Source organism: Aethalodelphis obliquidens, unplaced genomic scaffold, assembly GCF_003676395.1.
Source record: "Aethalodelphis obliquidens isolate GAN/ISIS:26980383/991018 unplaced genomic scaffold, ASM367639v1 scaffold48, whole genome shotgun sequence".
Classification (NCBI taxonomy): Eukaryota; Metazoa; Chordata; class Mammalia; order Artiodactyla; family Delphinidae; genus Aethalodelphis; species Aethalodelphis obliquidens.
In genome coordinates, this window is record NW_020837992.1 from 8,809,090 (window position 1) to 8,832,994 (window position 23,905).

At 39.6% G+C, this 23,905-nt stretch overlaps 1 long non-coding RNA gene across 3 annotated transcripts in view; it reads right to left on the reverse strand.

The window, feature by feature from the left end:
* LOC113607516 (uncharacterized) overlaps positions 1-23,905 on the reverse strand; it is a 78,009-nt gene that overhangs the window by 34,361 nt on the left and 19,743 nt on the right. For 2 of the 3 annotated variants that reach the window (XR_003427979.1, XR_003427977.1), the window contains one exon: positions 50-118. This is a non-coding gene — a long non-coding RNA (uncharacterized LOC113607516). Of the gene's footprint in view, positions 1-49; positions 119-8,039; positions 8,180-23,905 lie in introns of those variants that run through there. The other variant, XR_003427978.1, reaches the window with a different exon arrangement.

The window sequence follows — 23,905 nt, forward strand, 5'->3', positions numbered from 1 at the left end:
AGGCTCACTAGACAGTGACTCCAAGAGGCAGCCCACGGGGGGAACTTACCGTCCACTGTGACGCCATAGAGGAGCTCAGGCTCTGGTGAAAACAATGAAGTGACGTTCGTGAAAGATCCTGTAAGATTATAAAGGAAGAAGCAACATTTATTGTGCTCCTACTTGGGCGGGCACAAAGTGCCTTATGTTGATCATCAATTTAATCCTCCCTGAAAACCTATGAATGCAGAGATGGGTACCATTATTCCCAAAATACATGTGAAGAAATTGAGGCACAGAGAGCCTAGGTTACTTGCTTAAGCTCTTAAACACTACTCTATAGCTGCTTCTGGGAGAAGCCTGAAAACCAAGAAAGAGCAGAGGGGAGGAAACTAACACATATATTCTTTTACTCGATCATTATGTAATACTCTATAAAATTATCCCCATTTATAGGTGAGGAGACTGAAGCTTAGTTAAGAAGCTTCCCAAGGTCACATAATTGGTAAGTGGGGAAAGGGGCAGGCTTCAGTGGTGGCAACAGAAATAAACAGTCAAGTAAGGGCTCAATGCACAGAGATGGGCAGGCTATAAATGCCTGCATGAACTGACTCTGGGGGATTGCAAATGCATGGCATATCCTTTTAACAGACTCCTAACTGAACAGTAAGATACCACATCTGAAAATTCTGACATGTGAAAATGATTACAAAATAAATATGCATTGAAAATGCAGGATATAAAACTATTTACAGAAAAATTCCAATGTACTATATCTTTTTTCCTATATCTATATCAAGACAGATATAACAGACTGGAAGAAAATACTCCATCTTGTTAAATAGACTTTTCAGGACAGTACGATTATGGATGATTTTTCTTTTCTTATTTTTTACGTTTTTTTTCTTTGTTTTACAATGGTCTTCTGTTATTTTCACAGCCATTAAAAGAAATCTTATTTATTTACACAGATGCAAGGGCACAGCTTCTTTCCTGACACCATCACCAGGGAGAGGATGAAAGCCTTATCCCATTCTGACCTTCTTCCTTTCCTACCTTCCTGCTTCATAAGTTGATTTTCCAAGGCTTTCCATTTGTGAGCTCTTGATGTTTAATGCACCTGTGAGCGAGCGTGGGGGGATGGCGTTTAATAGGATCTACTTTGAAGACCTCAGGAAGTGCTCTCATTTAGCCACACCTGGAAGCCCTGGTTTTCTCAGTGCTTTTCCCATCTAACCAGACTGTGGTGTGGTTTCCCCTGAAATCCTCAGCAGACTTCTGAGCACATAACCTTTAAGACTCATCTTGCTGTCTCTACCTCCCTCTGCCTTTAAATCATTGCCTGTGTAAAAAGCAAACCATGAAACTCAAGTTGAAGTTCTATGATCTTTAAAAGCTTTTTAAAATCAAACCAACCTGGAACTTAGTGATGTATAATGATAAAGTGGACTCCATTTATTTTTCTTTTTGTGATTTCATTCTCATACATTTCCACTTGTATTTGGAGGAGTTGAACACGTACGCTAAAGTGTTATTTTTAAAATTCTAGTTCTAGGGACTTCCCTGGCAGTCTAGTGGTTAAGACTCTGTGCTTCTACTGCAAGGGGCACAGGTTCAATCCCTGGTCAGGGAACTAAGATCTTGCATGCCATGCACGGCACAGCCAAAAAAAAAAAAAAAAGAAAAAGAAAAAATTCTAGATCTAAGTAAAAAGGAATCATATACAAAGACTGTCCACCAAAGATTGAAACAAAAAAGTAGCTTCAATTTAAAAACTAGTCCTTCAGTTGACTTAAAAATGAATTTAAACACTTCCCCCCTAGATTTGAAAAGTACCTCTCCTCCTCTTCTCTGAATAATTTTTTAAAAGGTCTTGGGTTCCATTTTCAAAATAAGTTCTATATTTCTAAGGGTGACACATTCCAAGTAACCAGAAACTGGCCTTGGCTTGGAAAACATCCCAGTTCTCATAAACATGCAATCACTAGTTCCTTTCAGGATGATGAATACTATTGATTGGCTCAGAGCAGCTTGTGACCCAGCAGTGGTATTAGACATTGGATATAAAACATCTCCTTATGAATTTTTAATTGGCTTGTGTGTCTGGAGAACTGGGCAGCTGCTTCCCTTCCCTGAGTGCTTACTCTCCCTGCTCGCCCTCCCTCCTCCTCTGTGTCCCAGGGCTGATGATGCCATTCTGCAGGGCCGCATTATTGGATCAGAGCGATTAGCTGTATAGCCTAATTTTCTGAGTCAAAATCCAATTTCTTTTTCAGGTACCACAGGCTTACGAGTAGTCATGTGCTTTTTGTTTTGCGATGGCATCACAGGATTACTAGCAGATGCAGTAAACTGAAGTCATTTCTCATTAACTGTATTCCTCATGATACTAAGAGAATGTGTCACTCTGAACTTGCATCCTCGAGCATTTTTCAGGAGAAAGAGTGCTTTCAGAAGCTCAAAGAAAAGCTGACAAAAGCCAAACTCTTAAGAAGCACTGTGTCAGGCACTTTCCAGTACCTTAGCTCATAATTCTCATAACAACCCCAAAAGAGGAGGAACATTATTCCCCCTTTTACACTGGTAGTAACTGAGTATCTTAGAAATACGGTAATCTCTCAGAATTCACGTGGATTTATCAAGCTCACACTGAAATAGGTGGCAAGGTGAAACCCTGGAACTCCAGACTTGATCAGGTGGCCAGAGCAAACCCAAGAGTCACCTTCTTCTAAGAGAACAAGGAAAGCTTCACTCAAAGCAAACTGTTCCCCTGCCACATCTCCATTGGTTAGATCTGGACAGAGTGAAAGATTCAAGTTCTCATGTCTAGAAATAGGGCTGTAGTCCCATTAACATTTGTATCCAGGTGAAACTGAATTAAAGTAAGCTTCAAGCACCAATTGGGAGGAGAAAATAAACAACACAAGGTCAGCAGGTAGTCCGGAACAGGGAGGGGTAAGGTCTCCAGTGGCGATTGGGTAGGGTGGAGGGTGGAAGGCCCTCTCCTTGGTCCTGCTTTCTCTGTAAAGCACGGAGAGAGAGCCTGTGAGAAACCTGTAACACACAGTGAGTGAGAGCTCTGAGTCCCTACACTACGGCTGACTCTTGCCAAATATTTTGTGGTACACTTAACTTAAAAGGAGGAAGAAAAAAATAGAGGAATCAGAAAATGCCCCATTGTAAATGAAAGTGAGAATTCTTCCTGGCTTTAGCCTCTGCTAAGGGAATCTAGATTCTACTCAGGAACAGAGACCACTTTTCACAAAATGTATGGTTTTGGTTCATCTCATTGACAGCAACCTGCCTACCTGAGCCATGAGCCCATAGCTGCCAGAAACAATGATGCCAAAAGAAATCTTTCTCTATCTCCAGGGTGTTCATCACCATAGCACAACTGCACCATTTGCTTCTGAGTCTTGGATACAAAATTTTTTTTCTTGTCTTATCTTTTAATTTAAAAAAATCATTTTATTTTACTTTGTTTTTTTTTGTTTGTTTGTTTTTATTATTTTGGGTTCTTGTCTTAGATCATTCAGTGACTTGCTGGGTGACCTTGAGTAAATCCCATCTTCTCTGTGGTCCTCTGTGAAGGGGCTCAGTTGGAATGACTGTAATTGATTAGTTATGTCTGCCATGGGTGCTGCATTAGAAAGTGGTGATATAAGTATTACATATTAGCCTTTTCTGAACTGGGTGATCTTAGGTTCCTAATTCTCTGTTGGGGAGTAGATGGAGATAAGCCTCTGAGGAGCAGTTAGTCATGGCCTGGAGCTCAGTGTAATCCTGAGGTGAGACAAGGCTGTTCTCACAGCCTCAGAAAAGTATGCTCTAACCTATTCCATTTTAGAAAAGCTGAGTGGGTGACTAACCTTTATTGCTTCCCTTCTCTCACCTGCCCCCCCCCCCCCGTTATTTCTCTCTCCATAATCCCCTTAGGCATACCCTGGGGGACTCTAGTGTCAATGTAGGCCTGAGGGAGGAGGTTCAGCAGACATCGGGGGAATATGTATTAGTTTTCTATAGCTGTGTAACAACATAACTGCAGACTTAGCAGCATCCAACCACGCATGTATTATCTCACAGTTTCTGTGAGTCATGAGTCAGGCCATGGCTTGACTTGGTTCTCTGCTTATGGTATCACAGGGTGCAGCCAAGGTGTCAGCCAGGGCTGGGCTCTCATCTGAAGGTTTGACTGGAGAGGGATCTGCTTCTCCAATCACTCATGTGGTCAAGCCATTCCTTGCAGTTATAGAACTGAGAGCTTTAGTTTCTTTGCGAGCTGTTGGCTCAGGAGGACCCTCAGCTCCTCCTGAGGGTTCACCCACTATTCCTGCAACGTGCCATACCAGCCAGCAAGGGAGAGACTCCAGCCAGATGGGCTCTACAGTCTTATGTGATACAAACTTGGGGGTAAAACTGAAGACCAAAAACACACATCCACCTAGCTAGTCCCTTCTCCAGAGTTGAGATGATTATGCTGAGATGCCTAAGAAGACTATGTTGTTTTTGCTGCTGGACATTAGGCCTTTTCCTAGATCCACCCCTTGAATTTATACATTAAAAATCCCATATGACCCCAGAGAAATCCCAAAAGTTAGTTATCTGATCCATACTGAATAGAAATGTCATGCTGTGGATTCTTCAAAACTCATTAACCTGACACCTTCATTGGAATGGTTGTGATTTTCTAGACAGCAGCTGTTAGCACATCCATTTCACAGATATTAAAGACTGATTGGATGACAGGATTCTTTGCCACTCTTCACTGAATATCTCATACTAATTACACAGTTTCCAAGCCTTCAGAACTTTCCTGAAAATTTGTGTTTATTGGTAAACTTTTAATCAAACCAGATGTGCAAAGTACCGCATTAAGCTCAAGGATGTCATTCTGGAATATCACAGGTGAAAGAACTCGCGTGAGTCCTCTAAATTACTGCCTAGACCCACAGTCCTCAGTCTCAGTGGACATCTCTGCTTCTCATTTATCCTGAGGAAATAGGGCCTGTGGTAGAATATTATACAGTCACTTCCTTACAACCATGCTCTCCTGAATTTTGGAAGCCTCGTTTCCCTGTATTTTAGACTTAGTGGAGTAAACAAGCTAATAGTGCCCCTCGAGAGAGAGTTCACTAGTTAACACCCAGCCCTTAATGTCTTTTATACTTGGAAGGGATCTTAGCAGTCACTTTGCTTAATCCTAATATTAAAAATGAAATGGCTCTTAAGAAAAGGGTCTGATATCAAGTGGTATTAAGAAGGATAAAGTTCAAGCAACTTCTTTGAATCACATGGGTCTTCAAGGAGCACAGTCTTGGTCTCATGACAAAGATGACAAAAGATAACAAGGCATCTGGGGAGGCTGTTGTACCCTCCTTGCAGTTTGTGGGTAAAAGAGTGGGTGGATTCTGATGACTATGGTGAGCTCCTCCTTCTTCCTACTCCAAAAAGGTGAATGGCCAAGCACTGCCCAATCTTGGGAGGGATTTTCACGTGAAAATCATAGATTGTGAACATGTATTTATTTTTTATTTTGGCAGGAAATGATTTTCCTAACCAGTGGTGTGACCATGACAAAGAAGAATAGTTCTGCTTTCAACTCAGAGAAATAGTGGGGGAGAGACAAAAACAAGCAGAAAAGAAACAATTTCTTCAGGCTTTAAGGAGGGGTAGCTTTTCACGGTCAATGAATAGCTTTCAGGATCACCTTTGTAATCTCGTGCGCCTTTAAACCCTCCACATCCACTGCGGTCAGAAGGGGATTTCGCTGGCCCACAGGAAGGCAGTCCTTGTGCTTGTGTTGTCTTCAAGTGGGTCCCACAGGTTGAAAGTTGCCTCCTCTTCCCCCCTCTGACTCATTAAAACCAAATTCAGTTTAGGGACATCTCTCCCTATTCCAGCCCCTCACTATTCCAGGTTAGAAGCTATTAGTAGACTCATCCCACCATGAAGCAGAGACCATACTCGCCCTCCAGACTCATCCCTTAGCCAGATCCCAGTGCCTGGCACAGAACACGGGGTCAGTGATGTTAAGGAACCAAGCTTATTACTTCTGGCTCTGCTCTTTGTATGGTTCTTTGCTGCTTCATATGTAGTTTCTCTCAACTTGCTGTCCTTATATTTACACTTCTGCGTCTTCTTCCATGGAACCCAGTCCATGCTGCTGCTCCAGGAGGTCAGCAGCAACTATTTGTTGGCAACAGACTATATCACGGGACTTTATAGACAGATAGACGCTAAACAGCACTAGTGTGTAGTTTGAAAATTTGGGCAAGTTATTCACTTAGTGGTGGGGCATCTACAAAGAAACTGGTCAAACACCTCTATCTTTTCTCTCTCCTCCCTCCCTTGCCCACCAAATTTCTTGAGAGAGTACTCTTTACTCCCTTTATCTCATACCTTGTCCATTCAAATCTGATTTTGTTTCCTACACTCCCTCCACACATATGTAGACGCTGAAATGCTCACGCTAACTGCCAGATGTAACAGCTTTTCTTGAATTCTAGCCTCACTAATCTTCCTAATGAATTTGATGCAGCTGTGAACTACTCTTGAAAATTTTCTCCCTTTGTGGAGCAACTGGAATACAGTTTGCCTCCCAACTCTAACTTACTTCTACCTCCTCAGCTGGCTCCTCTTTTGCCTCATTTAAAACAAGGGGATGTCCCAAGATTTGTCCTCAACTCAGTTTCTCTTCCTTTTGTATACCTCCTTTCTGGTGGTCTCAAATACTCCTACTGTTTCAATTAACATCTCTATGCAGATAGTCCCAGATCTTTACCCCTAGTCCAACTTATTTACAGAGTTCTATCTTCATATTTTCAACCACCTACTGGATCGCATCATCTAGGTAATTCTCCTAGTCTTTCAAATGCATCGGTTTAAAAGTTTACAAATCATCTCCCCCAAACCAGCCCCTTCTCCTAAATTCCCTATTAATATTTGTGAAAGAAAACATGCCACTAACATTGAAATAAGTTCAAAACTGAATACTTCTGCACTCCTCCATATCTCTCAATCCCATACCTAATGAAGTGACATTCATTAAGGACACACCTCTAATGAGGCAACATCTCTAGGAGGTGGCATTCATTGAATGCCAGACTCTGGGGGGTGTAGTGTGGAAAAAGTAAAGAAGAGAGAGAGAGAGAGAGAGGCAATTGATCTTACCCCTGAGAACTTACAAAGGGAGGACAGAAAAGCATTCATTTGATGAATTTTTACTGAATACCTATTAAAAGCCAGGCACTGTTCTGGGTGCCAAAGTCCTTCAGTATCATCTCTGCAGTGTCTCTCGGGTCTACTCCAGACTAATTCAGGTCTGGTTAGAAGTTCCAGATCAATACTTTTCAAATGGGAAAAATGGGCTTCTTGCCTTTAGTATTGTATTTTTTTCTACTGGTAATTATCATGTTAGCTGTTAGTTTAAAGTAGATAATTTAAAGAAGTATTTGTCTATCCTAAATCATGTCTAACTTTTCCTTTATATGTTAAAATTTTATTTGTTCTTTTATCTTTCCAAAGCTTCCTAACAGACCCTCCATCCTGAATTGAATGCTTCAATTCAACCCATATGCTGCCATCAGACAAATATTCCTATAACTGAGCTGTAAGGTTGCTTCCTTATTTGGAAATGTTTGAAGGCTCAAAAATTATAATCTAAACTCTGCAATTCGGAATGCAAGACCCCCATCCTGAGACCTGAACTCCAATCTCTCCTTCTGGTCTTACCTGCCAGTTCCCTTTCCTCTCTGCCTGTGCTCCAGCCAAACAGGAGTACTCAGTGTTCACAAACATGTCCTATACTTTCTCTTCTTACCCAAAGTCGTGCCCTCCACTTGGAATGCCATCTGGTCTATCTCTATTCATGGAAAGCCTTCCTTCCCCTTTCAAGGTTCAGCTTAATTGCTTTATTGTTATAAAGGTTTCTGCCTTATTCCCCCAATGGCTTGCACAGATGGCAATGATTGAGTTCTAATCATAATTATGGTAAGTCCACCCACTGTTCCACATACAACTTGCAAAGGGACCTTCTCATTAGATGCTGAATAAGTACTTACTAAATAAATGTTACCAGAAGAAATTTTCTAGTAGTTTCACATGTGTACATTATTTCTTCCCAACTTGATTATAAAGTCTTCAAGAACACGGACCATGTTTTCTTCCTTTACCTTTATTTTCTACATAGTTCTTGGTACAGAACTATAAATAGAGTAGAAGTATAAATGTTAGCAGAATGAACAAGTGATAATTTATGCTTTTTCATAGGAAACACAATATTGTATTAAAGTCCACAGTCATATATTCTGCAGTCTAAGATTAATGCCATGTTTGGACACTACAAAAAGAAAAAAACTGTAGCTAGTCTAGTAATATCTATAACATTCTTTAGCTATTTTTTTCCTTCATGTTTCCTAAATAACTATTTCTGCTTATAATTTCTTAACTGTACCTCACTGAACTCCATTATTAGCCCTTTTAAAAAATTATCTTAAGCTTTCCTGGTAGATAATTGTTATCTATAAAGATAATTTTGTCTCTACTTTAAAATAGTTATATCATTTATTTCTTTTTCTTACCTTTCTAACTGGAACTTCTATATCAATATTTTACAAATGAAGAAGAATGGGCCTTTTGCTTTCAGTGGGTTTTTTTCTACAAATAATATTCAGGTTAGCTGTTGATTTAAATTAGATATTTTTATTTTAAGAAGTCTTGGGACTTTCCTGATAGTCCAGTGGTTAGGACTCCATGCTTCCACTGCAGGAGGCATGGGTTCCATCCCTAGTCAGGGAACTAAGATCCTGCAAGCTGCGAAAAAAAAAAAGAAGTCTTTATCTATCCTAAATCACAGTATCTAACCTTTCCTTTTTATATTAAAGTTTTATTTGTGTTCTTATCTGATTGCTCTCTCAGACTAAGCGACATAATTTCAGTGAAGTGGAGATGTGACAACTGTTTAGTGATATGACCAATCACAGACAGCCATGCCAGACAACTGACATCATCAGTCATTTGGCCTATATTTACTGATAAAATTATCAAGAGAACCGAGGAACGTACTTTAGCCTTTGTGCCATTTAGTCATGAACTCTCCAGGATGAAGGTCACAAAATATGAAAAAGCTGGTGAATTCTTCTATCCTTTTGTTCATTTATTCAACAAATATTTATTGAGTGCTGCTATGTGCCAGACACTATTCCAGGGCTGAGCTATAAGAACGAACAAGACAAACTCCCTATTCTCACAGGGCTTTCATTCTAGAGAAGGTAAACTGTAAGCTAACAAATAAGTGAGCAAGATCTTTTCAGACATTCATAAGAGCTGTAAAGATAATAACATAAGGCAATGCACTAGAGAGTGACTGATAGGGATGGGTTATTTCAGCCAAGGTGGTCAGGGAAGGCTTCTCCAATGAATTATTTTGAACAGAGATTTAAGGAACCAGCTATGTAAAGATGATAGGGAGAGCACTGCAGGCAGAGGAAACAGTGAATGCAAAGGCTCTAAGGTGAGAAGGATCTTGGCATTTTACAAGAACAAAGAGAAGGCTGAGCAGCAGTGAATGGAAGAAGAACTATAGGATATGTTTGGAGTGGTAGGAAAGCCAGATGATGGTGAAGAAACACGGAAATCATTTTTAAGGACAATGATAATAATACATTTGCTAAAATGAAACATTTAGAAGATTTACAGGGAATTCCCTGGTGGCGCAGTGGTTAAGAATCCACCTGCCAATGCAGGGGACACGGGTTCGAGCCCTGCTCCGGGAAGATCCCACATGCCACGGAGCAACTAAGCTCCTGTGCCACAACTACTGAGCCTGTGCTCTAGAGCACGAGCCACAACTACTGAGCCCACGTGCCACAACTACTGAAGGCTGCGTGCCTATAGCCTGTGCTCCGTAACAAGAGAAGCCACCGCAATGAGAAGCCCACACACTGCAGCGAAGAGTAGCCCCCGCTCGCCACCAACTAGAGAAGCCCGTGCACAGCAATGAAGACCCAATGTAGCCAAAAGTAAATAAATAAAAATAAATTTATAAATAAAAAAGATTTACAATGCAAATTATAAACACTTATTCAACTAACTCAAATCGCAAACAGGAAATAAGCCTAAACAAGGCAAACAAGCTCTCTACCACATTCTGTTCCTCATCAACATTCTCATTTGCTTGTGTTTTCTCACTCTGAATGGCAACAAAGATCTTGGAACGATAAACACGTAGTCCTCGGAACAAAATTTTCTTATGCAACAGATTATGAGCCAAGATCTTTTTGGCAGTTTAAGGAGTCCAGAGAGACACATCATCCCAACCAATTAGCCATGGGCTCTCCAAAGCTGAGGAATCACATCAACCATACTAGATGCAACCTTCATAGTAAGTTAAACAAAACCACACGACTTATTTCCTTTCTTTGTACTCTTATTTGAAGAGGAAAAACCAGCAAATGAAACACTTTCTGTACCCACTAAAGTTATCCAAAAATAAAGTATGTAGCAAATGGGTCTGGGTGACTCAGGGGGATCATTCTCCATGTGTCTTGATTTAGATTATGGGGCTATTTTTGATTTGTCATAACTGGCTGGCTCTTGTGGTCTCAGACCAGGGCCAGTACACTGGTCAAAGCAGTGCTTTGTCATAGCACAGAAGCTTGTGGCAAAAAATCTGGTAACTTTCTGTCCCTTTGTGAAAGAACTTTGAATCCTAGTTGTGGCTAGATTCTGCTGCAATGGCCTCCAAAGAGCCACTCAAGTCTTTGTTATACTGGAGTTTTAAAATTTCATACAGAATACAGCAGAAACTAACACAATGTAAAGCAATTATACTCCAATAAAGATGTTTAAAAAAAAAAAGAAAAAAAATGTCATATAGAGATCATGTTTTTGGAAACACCAGCTCAGCAGTGAGATCTTTTGGGTCGTAATGGTTTCATGGTGATTAGAATCAGAAAGCAGCAGGGGCAGGCCCCTCTATGCAAACGCCGCAGTAGGCCATCTCTCCTTAGCACAGGGTTTGGAACAGCGTGACGCCTCAATAAATGTCCTCTGGTTATGTTTGTATTTTACACTTATTTGGCCCCCAAATGATTCTTTGGAAGTCTCTGGAGCAGCTCTCAGAGACCAGTCCACGGAATTAGGCCAGTTCATTTTCATTGGTCTCCAACAAAATGAGAAAAAGATTTAAGGTTATCACTTATCATTTCTTGTTAATTGCCTTTACTCTGATGTTTTTGTCCTACCTACCTGGTTTTTCTTAAAGTTCACATTTTTTCTATTAGTAAAGAATGTTAGTATATGGTAGTAGTTGCTGTTTTAAATGTCCTTACTTGGCAAATTAGATGGTGGCATCTCGATGCCCATTCCCCCAATTTTTTGAAAATTTACTGAGCCCTGAACCCTAAATCCGGGAACCCCTAGTCTGGATGTTTACTGCCTCTAGTTGTCTGGACTTTCTGGTTCCTACTATGGTATTTGGGATGGATAAATGTTCACTCTGTAGACTCTTCACCAATTTATACCCTTCTTCTATGTAATGTCTTATAAGTGAAAGCTGGAGACCTTCAAGGCAGGGAAGGTGTAAGGAAAAAGGAATAAAATTAGCTATTAATATCACTAGTATTTATATTAGTATTATGGAGGGGCAGAAAATAAGGTCAAATATATAAAACATATACACTTCCAGTGTGATAGGTATGGAAGATCAGGAGGTTTTTTTTAATAAGTGTATCAACTTGTGAAAAATTTGTAATAATATTTTTTGTTATAATATTTAATAATTACTTATTAAATGCTTCTGTACCTTCAATGTTGGCTGTCCTTAGTTTGCAAATATAGATTTTTCTATAATTAAATCAGTCTAAATCATTGTTGACATTATGCTTCATGATATTGCTTATAAATAAGAATGTAAAATAACTAAATAGCTATTTTTATCCTAGCAGGACATCCTAGCTAGAGTACAGGACTCTGAGATGCAAGTCTTGTACTCAGCTAAGTCACTGATTTACTGTATCACATTGGTAATATTGCTTAAGCTGCTTCTGTTCCATTTTTATAAATTTGAGTTAGTAAAATTTGTCACTAATGGCTCATTGTCAAGGGTGTTGATGAAAACAGATTATTACAAATGATGGCCTTATCTAGTGGGACGGTAATTACGTGTGTATTTCAAGGTCATATAACTACCATACTATTATCTGTAATAAATAATAGCATAAGGAAAGAATAAAAAATTGGAGTAATAAGTTTGTAATGACATTAATAACAGCTACCACATAGCCAGCATTTATTAGGAACCAGTATTATGCTTAGTACCTTATGAACATTGTCTGATTTGATCTTTCAGGAACCACTGTTACTACCTTCAACTTACAATTCCGGAAACTGGGGCTTTTGGAGATAATTCCCTGTAACAAATGCCAGGCTGGGAGGCCTCTTGGGAGCCAGGCGGCCTGCCTGTTTCCATGGAGCAGTACTGACTCCCTCAGAATCTCTGTGTTGAATAGGCTAGTAAGTGTGCACTTCCCCCTCCAGCACCAAATAAGGCAATATTTTCCTTTTTATTCCTCTAGTTCCTTATATAAAGAATTCTTAATTTCCCTTTATCTTTTGTCATTTGACTTTCATTTCCTGTTCGGGGGTTTCTGCTTTTATCACTCTGAGCCTTCAGTACTGCTCTGCCTCATTCCTCTTCTTGGTGGATTTGACCTAAGTTCCACTTTTTGTGCCTTTTCCTTCTGTTTCAGTTCCTTACACAGTCTGTGTTTAGCAAATGAAGTTACCTTTTATGGTGTCCAACTCTTTTTTTCATTTAAAGTTTTATAGTTTTCCTATATTTTTTGATATGCATGTATTTATCTTAAAGGGATTTCCCTTGGAGCCTTCTTACTACATCATAATATAGCTCATCCCTTTGAAAGACAGCTTTATTCATTGACAAATACTTCTGGAAATACCGCTTGGGCTAGGTTTGATGGAAGCCATTTTTAGGCACAAATTGTAGCATATTCTTTGTTGTAGGCCTGCCCCTTACATTTGCAGGGCCCAAAAGTACAAATGGAGGACCATGTGCCATATGTATAAATATGTAAAAGTTATATAAATTAAAAAACTGTTAACTAAAGCATGTTCTATATTTTTACCTTGACAAATACACCTTCAGAACACCTATTATGGACTGAATTGTGTCCCCAACTAAATTCATATGTTGAAGCCCTAACCCTCAATAAGAATGCATTTGGAGACAGGACCTTTAAGGAGGTAATTAAAGTTAAATAGGTCAAAAAGGTCCTACTCTGAAAAGACTGGTGTCCTTATAAGAGGAAGAACACCAGAAATCTCTTTCTGCAAGTACACAGAGGAAAGGCCATGTGAGGACACAGCAAGAAGGCAGCTATATGCAAGCCAAGAAGAGAAGCCTCACCAGCAACCAACCCTGTGGCACCTTGATCTTGGACTTCCAGCCTCCAAAACCATGAAAAAATAAACGTCTGTTGTATAAGCCAGCGGTCCCCAAACTTTTTGGCACCAGGGACTGGTTTCGTGGCAGACAATTTTTCCACAGACTGGGGGTGGGGGGTGGATGGTTTCAGGATGATTCAAGCGCATTACATTTATTGTGCACTTTATTTCTATTATTATTATATTGTAGTATATAATGAAATAATTACACAACTCACCATAATGCAGAATCAGTGGGAGCCCTGAGCTTGTTGTCACTTGCCACTCACTGATAGGGTTTTGATATGAGTCTGCAAGCAATTGATTTATTATGGGCTTTGTGCAGTCAAACCTCTCTGCTGATGATAATCTGTATTTGCAGCCGTTCCCCAGTGCTAGCATCACCGCCTCAGCTCCCCCTCAGATCATCAGGCATTAGATTCTCATAAGGAACCTAGATCCCTTGCATGCGCAGTTCACAGTAGGGTTCACGCTCCTATGAGAATCTAATGCCGCAGCTGATCTGACAGGAGGAGGAGCTCAGGCGGTGATGTGAGTGATGGGGAACGGCTGTAAATACAGATGAAGCTTCACTCACTTGCCCGCTGCTCACCTCCTGCCGTGAGGCCCAGTTCCTAATAGGTACTGGTCCTGGCCTGGGGGTTGGGGACCCCTGGTCTAAGCCATCTAGTCTGTAGTATCTTATGACAACCCAAGCTGACTAATCCAACACACAAGTTGAAAAAGTAGGTGAAATCTGTGGTTTTCATATGGGCAAAATATGAAAGACAACAGAATTTCCTTATTATTGGATATGCCTAGGTATTCTGTTAAGGAGCTGACAATGCTGGATGAGTAATAAAATACATATAGTCGTCCTTCAGTATCCATGGGGATCGGTTCCAGGACTGCCCACAGATACCAAAATTCACAGATGCTCAAGTCCCTTAATATAAATTGGTGTAGTACTTGCATATAATCTATGTAAATCCTCCCATGTACTTTAAATCATCTCTAGATTACTTATAAAACCAAATATAATATAAATGCTATGTAAATAGTTGTATATGGCTTATCTGAAAAATAGAAATTGTGGCAAAAAACTCAAAAGCATTACCTCTGGAAAGAAGGACTCAGGATCTGGAAGGGGAAGAAAGGGTACTTCTTCATGGAAGAATCTATTGTATTCGTGGTATCTGAGAAGGATTTGACAAGTGAATTTTTTCTTTTCTATTACCTCATGAACTTACTGCTTCCACTCAAATCCTCCTCATACCCAGCAGAATGTCTGACTCTGATGTTGGTGGCAGTGTAATTTACAAAACTTCTAGCAGGAGATGTGATGAGGTGTTTCCCTGGGACCTGAGTTGTGTTAGTTACTAGAGTAGATACTTAGGGTTATAGGTTATTCCATATTGTGCTGAGCACCAGATCCTGAGATAGAGGTACTCATGTATCCTATAGTACAGTGTGTGTGTGTGTGTGTGTGTGTGTGTGTGTGTGTGTGTGTGTGTGCAAAGCCCTCTGAAGCCCAGGATCCAGGGCAGAGACCTCTCTTGCCTGGGACTAAGGAAGGGACTGCCATTTTATTTAAAGTAAACATCACATACTACGTCTCTCAGACAACTCTATATCTGGATTATTATCTTTGTGTTTTACAGTTGGCTTAGATTATGAATACCATGTAGGGGTTCAGAATTCTTTCTTATACTTGAGGGCATTTTATTCAAATGTAAAACACATTTTACACACCAAAGCAAAGAATAATAAAGAAATGAATGAATCTTACATTGTGCAACAAGAACTGAATCACTGTGACTGCATCATACTTGCACAGGCAAGCCTTTGTTTCACCCACTTCCAATTACCTCTGAGCTGCATCTGCCAAAAATTGGAAGTTAGATTCCAAAGGCAGAGCAGACAACCTAGGCTCTCCCCTCTCACCCCTCTATAAGAAAACCTTATGGGTTTATCTGTACTTAGGCAACCATCTTTTCTTCTACTTTAATATTTTCTTCACACGAAGAAAACAATAAAATGAGCTGTACTACAAATACTGATTCCCTTAGCTCTTCAAATTTTCCTCTTATTTCTTTTCTCCTAAAGGGGATATAAGAACTAGATTAATACCTGCCCTTGGTTTTCAAAAAAAGTACAAAAGAATATAAAATGACAAGTAAAAATCTTTTTCTTTATTCCTAAACCCCAGTAAATTTATCAGAATTAACTATTGTTAACATTCTCTTGTGTAGCTTTCCAGAATTTTTCTAGGCATATACAAGGACCTACTTTAAAAAACAACAACAAAAAAAACCACAAAAGATTAATGGGAACATGTCATTCACACTCATCTGTATTTTATCTTTTTTTTTAAACATAATTTATCTTGAAGATATTTCATCACAGATAGAACAAGCTTATCTCCTAAAGTTCTTTAAAAACTAAATGAGGTATAGAAAGTCTGAGCCCTTTTAAAACCTGAAACTTAGAGTGACTGAATTGCATTATTAAATGAAAAAAAAAAAAGCTATATGAGGTAATTATGTCTCATTATTAGCACTAGATCTGGGGTATGTCAGACTCTCCAAAAAAAGCTTCATACCTCCCTTTCATTAAGAGAAGACTCACATGGATCACTGTGATTCTGAAGGATTCTATTATTTAAATGCTGGTGTCGGAGTAGAAAGTCACAGAATTATATGATTTCTGAGTGGACAGCTCCTATAAATTATTTGGTTCAAGGGGTAAAGCCTGTACCAAAACCAAGCTTTGCTTTCAGGTTGGTGTCCTCTCATCCTTTTTCATTTCTAATATAATTTTGATTTTTATCTATTATTCATCTTAAAAATTAAAGTAGAGCATGTAAAAGTGTTAAACAATGGTAATACATCAGGTGTGTGTTTACTGCTCAAAAGAAACAGGCTAGTAATTTTCACTTAGAGAAAGTAGCTCAAAACAAAAATAATGTGTGTTTTATTTGAAAAATAGAAATTATGGCAAAAAACTCAAAAGCCTTACTTCTGGAAATAAGTACTCAGGGTCTGGAGTGAAAAGAAGACTTCTTCCATTGTCTGAATTTGTTTGCACATGCATTCATTCTTCTATTTGAAAGACCAGGATTAACATATGTAGATAGTTGGGCAATGTTTGGTGTCCTTGTGTTTTACCTAGTGGTCTGTCAGGTGGGTAAACATCAAGTATCCAGAAGAGTGCTCTAATATTGGAAAGGGAACAAAACTTGGGAGCTCCTTGTGGAGGAAAAAGGGAGTTATGATAGGACCTTACACCATGAAGCATGGACAGGGATTTTTACTTTGCAGTTGTTCTAAAGAACACTGCAAACAAGAGAGGCTGGGGGGAAATGTGAAAAGTGGGATTACTCAATTTAATCTGGCTGAAAAAGTTAGGGAATAACTGATTAGACCAGCATAACAGTGGGTAGAATAAGCTCTCTTGTCTTGATGAGACTAGCTTGTTTTCCTCCTAAACATATGATGATCTAAGGAAATCGCCTAAAATGAGGTTAGGCAATCTATCATATGACCCAAAGTCACCCGGCCCAGACTCCCAACTGAAAAATGGAAATTCTGAAAACTCATGTTTACATCACAATAATGTGGTAAAAGCACAATAGAGCCAAGCAAAAAAGGCTTAAGGCTTAAGTTTTGGCAAATCAAGTACTCTGTCATTTAAAAGTCATTTGAAGCACAGAACCACAGAATTGGAAGGAATCTTAAAGGTCACTGAGCCCCCTCATTTTCCAGATGAAGACACAAACAGGGACCCAGGGACCAGTATAGATCTCAGATCTAGTCAGAGGGGCACCAGTACCAGAATCCAGGTCTCCCAAGTCCATGCTTAGGTTGTACTCCTGCCCCTACTCCCTTAGAATGTTTATTGCTGGCGGTCTGATATTTGCTCCATCCTATGCCAATGCCCTCTTTTAAAAGTAGTTTTAGGGACTTCCCTGGTGGTCCAGTGGCTAAGGCTCCACACTCCCCATGCAGGGGGCCTGGGTTCAATCCCTGGTCAGGGAACTAGATCCCACACGTCGCAACTAAGAGTTCGCATGCTGCAACTAAAGAACCTGCATGCTGCAAGCAAGATCCCACGTGCCACAACTAAGACCCAGTGCAGCCAAATAAATAAATAAATAAGTAGTTTATGATTATCTTTTCCCTCTACTAATTAATTGTATGAAATTGTAAATTCAATATAAAGGAATCATATATCTTTACTTGGGGAAATTATTCAATGGACATATAAACTATGTATCAGAAATATCCTAAACTACAGATGGAAGAGAGGGTGGGTATGTAAAAGTGGGTACCTCATTGAAACATTCGTGTTACACACACACACCAAGCATCCAGGCAAAATCGAGCCATGCTTATTCAAGGATATGAAAGAGATTGTAGGAGCAAGGATAAGAGTAGACAGCCTTATTTGATTCATTCCAAAATACTGGTGATAGTAATTCACTTTTTGTAGCTATTTGTTGGTCATTCAAATTCACTCAAGAATTTACTGGGTGCTGTCTCTGTTTCGTAAGCTCTAAGGTTTCAAATGTGAAAAAACACAACTTCTCACTTAAGGAGCTCACCATCTAGGAGAGAAGAGAAGTAGAGGCAGCAGGCAGATTTGGTACCACATGCCTACATTTCAGGTAGCTGGTCAGTTGATTTTTAGAAAGCAAAGATCTGAAAAAGCACTGTACTTGAACAGTTTTTCAATTTACCAGTTTCTAAAATTTTATTTCTATTCCATTCACAAAATGAATTTAACACTGAGAAACTTAAGTCAGTTGAACAAAGAATATTATTGGTTCTGCCCATAAGTAGATGACATACAAGAGAGCCTTTAGCCAGTTTAACCAAAGTGTTAATACATACTTATGAATTTGATGGGATTGTGGAGAGCAATGAGTCAGTTATTAGCTATAAGCACCTATGGCTATAGATTTTCTCCTTACATCCAAGTTAACTAGTTTCTCTACTGATTTAAGTGCTAATTTTTATATAGCAGAGAGCTTCAGAACTTTTTGATGGAGAAAATACAAGATTCCAACAACTGAAAATTACATTTAAAAAGTCATTTAAATTTTTTATTGTAAGAACACAACATGAGACTCTTAACACAGCATGTGCTCTTAACAACATTTTAAGTGTACATTATTGATGACTATAGGTACAATATTGTACAGAGGATCTCTAGAACCTATTCATCTTGCTTAACAAACTTTATGCCTGTTGATAAATAACTCCTCATTTCCCCTTTTTCCCAACCCCTGACAACCACCACTCCACTCTTTGATTCTGTAAGTCTATTTTAGATAACTCATATTAGTGAAATCATGTAATATTTGTGTTTCTGTGACTGACAATTCACTTAGCATAATGTTCTCAAGGTTCATCCATGTTGCTGCAGATTGCAGAATTTCTTTCAAGGCTGAATAGTATTCCATTACATATGTATATATGTATCACATCTATCTGTTGATGAACAAGTTTAGGTTGTTTCCACATCCTGGCTACTGTGAATAGTGCTACAATGAACACTGGAGTGCTTATAGCTCTTTGATATCTTGATTTCAATTCTTTTGGATACCCAGAAGTGGGATTGCTGGATCATATGGTAGTTCTACTGGGAATTTTTTGAGGAACCTCCATACCGTTTTCCACAGCAGCTGCACCATTTGGCATTCCCACAAACCGTATGCAAAGGTTCCAATTTCTTCACATCCTCACCAACATTCATCTTTTGTTTTTTTAAATGATAACCATTCTGAAAGGCGTGAGGTGATAGCTCATTGTAGTTTCGATTTGTATTTCCCTAGTGATTAGTGACATTGAGCATTTTTTCATGTCTGTTGGCTATTTTTATGTCTTCTTTGCAAAACTGTTTATTCAAATCCTTAGCCTATTTTTTAATCAGGTTATTAGTTTTTTACTATTGAATTGTAGGAGTTCCTTATATATTGTATTAGTCAGGATTTTCCAGGGAAACAGCACCAATAGTATATAGATACAGATATATAGATACAAATACAGATAGATACATATGAGGAGATTCATTATAGGAATTGGCTCACATGGGTATGGAAGCCAAGAAGTCCCACAATGTGCCCCCTGCAAGTTGGAGAACCAGTAAAGCTGGTGTATAATTCAGTATGAGTCCAAAGGTCTAAGAACCAGGAGCTCTGATGTCCAAGGGCAGGAGAAAATGGAAGTCCCAGCTCAAGAAGAAAGGAATTCACCCTTCCTCCACATTTTGCTCTATTCAGGCCCTCCATGGATTGGGTGATGCCTGCCCACATTGGTGAGGGTAGATTTTCTTTACTCACACTACTGATTCTAATACTAATTTCCTCCAGAAACACCCACACAGACACACCCAGAAATGATGCTTTACCAGCTATCTGGGCATCTCTTGTTCCAGTCAAGTAGACACAATTAACTATCACATATATTTTGCAGATTAACCTCTTATCAGATATATGGTTTGCAAATATTTTCTCCCATTCTGTAGGTTGCCTTTTTACTCTGTTGATTGTTTCCTTTGTTGTGCATAAGTTTTTAGTTTGATGTAGTTGTATGTATGTATGTATGTATGTATGTTTTTGCTGGCCGTGCTTTTAGTGTCATATCCATGAAATCATTGCCAAGACCAATGCCATGAAGATTTCCCCCTCTGTTTTCTTCTAGATGTTTTACAGTTTGGGGTCCTACATTTAAGTATTTAATTCATTTTGAGTTGATTTTTGTGTATGGTGTAAGAGATGGGTCCAACTTCATTCTTTTGCATGTGGATATCCAGTTTTACCAGCACCATTTGTTGAAAAGACCATCCTTTCGCCACGGTATATTCTTGGCATCCTTGTCAAATTCAGTTCACTGTATATGCATAGATTTATTTCTGTGCTGTTGGATTGATTTGCTAGTATTTTATTGAGGATTTTTTGCATCTATATTCATTAGGGATATTTCATTTAGTTTTTTTTTTTTTTTTCCTTGTGGTATCTTCATCTGTCTTTGGCATCACGGTAATGCTAGCCTCACAAAATGAATTTGGAAGTGTTCGCTAATCTTCAATTTTAGGGAGAGTTTGAGAAGGATTGGTATTAATTCTTCTTTAAATGTTTGGTACCCAGAAAACTACTAGAGCTAATCAATGAATCTGGTAAAGTAGCAGGATACAAAATTAATGCATAGATATCTCGTGCATTCTTATACACTAACAATGAAAAATCAGAAAGAGAAATCAAGGAAACACTCCCATTTACCACTGCAACAAAAAGAATACAATACCCAGGAATAAACCTACCTAAGGAGGCAAAAGACCTGTATGCAGAAAACTATAAGACCCTGATGAAAGAAATCAAAGATGATACAAACAGATGGAAAGATATACCATGTTCTTGGATTGGAAGAGTCAACACTGTGAAAATGACTACACTACCCAAAGCAATCTACAGATTCAATGCAATCCCTATCAAACTACCAATGGCATTTTTCACAGAACTAAAACAAAAAATTTTACATTTTCTATGGAAACACAAAAGACCTTGAATAGCCAAAGCAATCTTGAGAAAGAAAAATGGAGCTGGAAGAATCAGGCTCCCTGACTTCAGACTATACTACAAAGCTACAGTAATTAAGACAGTATGGTACTGGCACAAAAACAGAAATATAGGGCTTCCCTGGTGGTGCAGTGGTTGAGAGTTCGCCTGCCGACGCAGGGGACAAGGGTTCGTGCCCCGGTCCGGGAGGATCCCACATGCCGCGGAGTGGCTTGGCCCGTGCGCCATGGCCGCTGAGCCTGGGTGTCCGGAGCCTGTGCTCCGCGACGGGAGAGGCCACAACAGTGAGAGGCCCGCACACCGTAAAAAAAAAAAAAAAAAAACAGAAATATAGATCAGTGGAACAGGACAGAAAGTCCAGAGATAAACCCACGCACATATGGTCACCTTATCTTTGACAAAGGAGGCAAGAATATAAAAGGGAGAAAAGACATCCTCTTCAATAAATGGAGCTGGGAAAACTGGACAGCTATGTGTAAAAGAATGAAATTAGAACACTTCCTAACACCATACACAAAAATAAACTCAAAATGGATTAGAGGGCTTCCCTGGTGGTGCAGTGGTTGAGAGTCCGCCTGCCAATGCAGGGGAAACGGGTTCGTACCCCGTTCTGGGAAGATCCCACATGCCGCGGAGCGGCTGAACCCGTGAGCCATGGCCGCTGAGCCTGCGCGTCCGGAGCCTCTGCTGCACAACGGGAGAGGCCACAACAGTGAGAGGCCCACGTACCACAAAAAAAAAAAAAAAAAGGATTAGAGACCTAAATGTAAGGCCAGACACTATAAAACTCTTAGAGGAAAACCTAGGCAGAACACTCTTTGACATAAATAACAGCAAGATCTTTTTTGACTCCTCCTACAGTAATGGAAATAAGATCAAAAATAAACAAATGGGGGCTTCCCTGGTGGTGCAGTGGTTGAGAGTCCGCCTGCTAATGCAGGGGACATGGGTTCATGCCCCGGTCCGGGAAGATCCCACATGCCGCGGAGCAGCTGGGCCCGTTAGCCATGGCTGCTGAGCCTGTGTGTCCGGAGCCTGTGCTCCACAACGGGAGAGGCCACAACACTGAGAGGCCCATGTACCACAAAAAACAAAAACAAAACAAAACAAAAAACCAAATGGGACCTAATGAAACTTAAAAGCTTTTCCACACAAAGGAAACCATAAACAAGATGAAGAGATAACCCTCAGAATGGGAGAAAATATCTGCAAATGAAGCAACTGACAAAGGATTAATCTCCAAAATATACAAGCAGCTCATGCAGCTCAATATCAATAAAACAAACCCAATCCAAAAATGGGCTGAAGACCTAAACAGACATTTCTCCAAAGAAGACATACAGACTGCCAACAAACACATGAAAAGATACTCAACATCACTAATCATTAGAGAAGTGCAAATCAAAACTACAATGAGGTATCACCTCACACAGGTCAGAATAGCCATCATCAAAAAATATACAGACAATAAATGCTGGAGAGGGTGTGGAGAAAAGAGAACCTTCCTGCACTGTTGGTGGGAAGGTAAATTGAGACAACCACTATGGAGAACAGTCTGGAGGTTCCTTAAAAAACTAAAAATAGAACTACCATACAACCCAGCAATCCCACTACTGGGCATATAGCCTGAGAAAACCGTAATTCAAAAAGAGTCATGGGGCTTCCCTGGTGGTGCAGTGGTTGAGAGTCCGCCTGCCGATGCAGGGGACACGGGTTCATGCCCTGGTCCGGGAAGATCCCACATGCTGCGGAGCGGCTGGGCCTGTGGCCCACGGCCGCTGGGCCTGCGCGTCCGGAGCCTGTGCTCCGCAATGGGAGAGGCCACAACAGTGAGAGGCCCGCGTACCGCAAAAAAAAAAAAACAAAAAAGTCATGTACCACAATGTTCATTGCAGCTCTATTTACAATAGCCAGGACATGGAAGTAACCTAAGTGTCCATCGACAGATGAATGGATAAAGAAGATGTGGCACATATATACAATGGAATATTACTCAGCCATAAAAGGAAATGAAACTGAGTTATTTGTAGTGAGGTGGATGGACCTAGAATCTGTCATACAGAGTGAAGTAAGTCAGAAAGAGAAAAACAAATACAGTATGCTAATACACATATATGGAATCTAAAAAAAAACGGTACTGATGAACCTTGAGGCAGGGCAGGAATAAAGACACAGACATAGAGAACGGACTTGAGGACACGGTGTGGGAAGGGGAAGCTGGGACGAAGTGAGCGAGTAGCACTGATACATATACACTATCAAATGTAAAATGTATGGCTAGTGGGAAGCAGCTGCATAGCACAGGAAGATCAGCTCGATGCTTTGTGATGATCTAGAGGGGTGGGATAGGGAGGCTCAAGAGGGAGGGGATATGGGGATATATGTTTACTTATAGCTGATTCACTTTGCTGTACAACAGAAACTAACACAACATTGTGAAGCAATTATACTCCAATAAAGATATAAAAATAAATAAATAGAAGGAATTTATGCTGTAGAAATAAAAAATGTTTGGTAGAATTCACCAGTGAAACCAAACTTGTTGGGAAGTTTTTGATTACTGATTCAATCTCCACACCAATCATGAGTTTGTTCAGACTTTCTATTTCTTCATTACATAGTCTTGGTATATTGTATGCTTCCAGGAATTTACCCATGTCTTCTAGGTAATCCAGTTTGTTGGCATATAATTGTTCATAGTAGTTTCTTGTAGTCCTTTTTATTTCTGTAGCATTAATTGTAATGTCTCTTCTTTCATTTCTGATTTTATCTATTTGACTCTTCTCTTTTTTCTTAGTCTGAGGATTCATCAATTTTATCTTTTAAACAAAACCAACTTGTAGTTTCACTGACTTTTCTCTTTTTTTTCTATTTTCTCTTTTGTTTATTTCTGATAAAATGTTT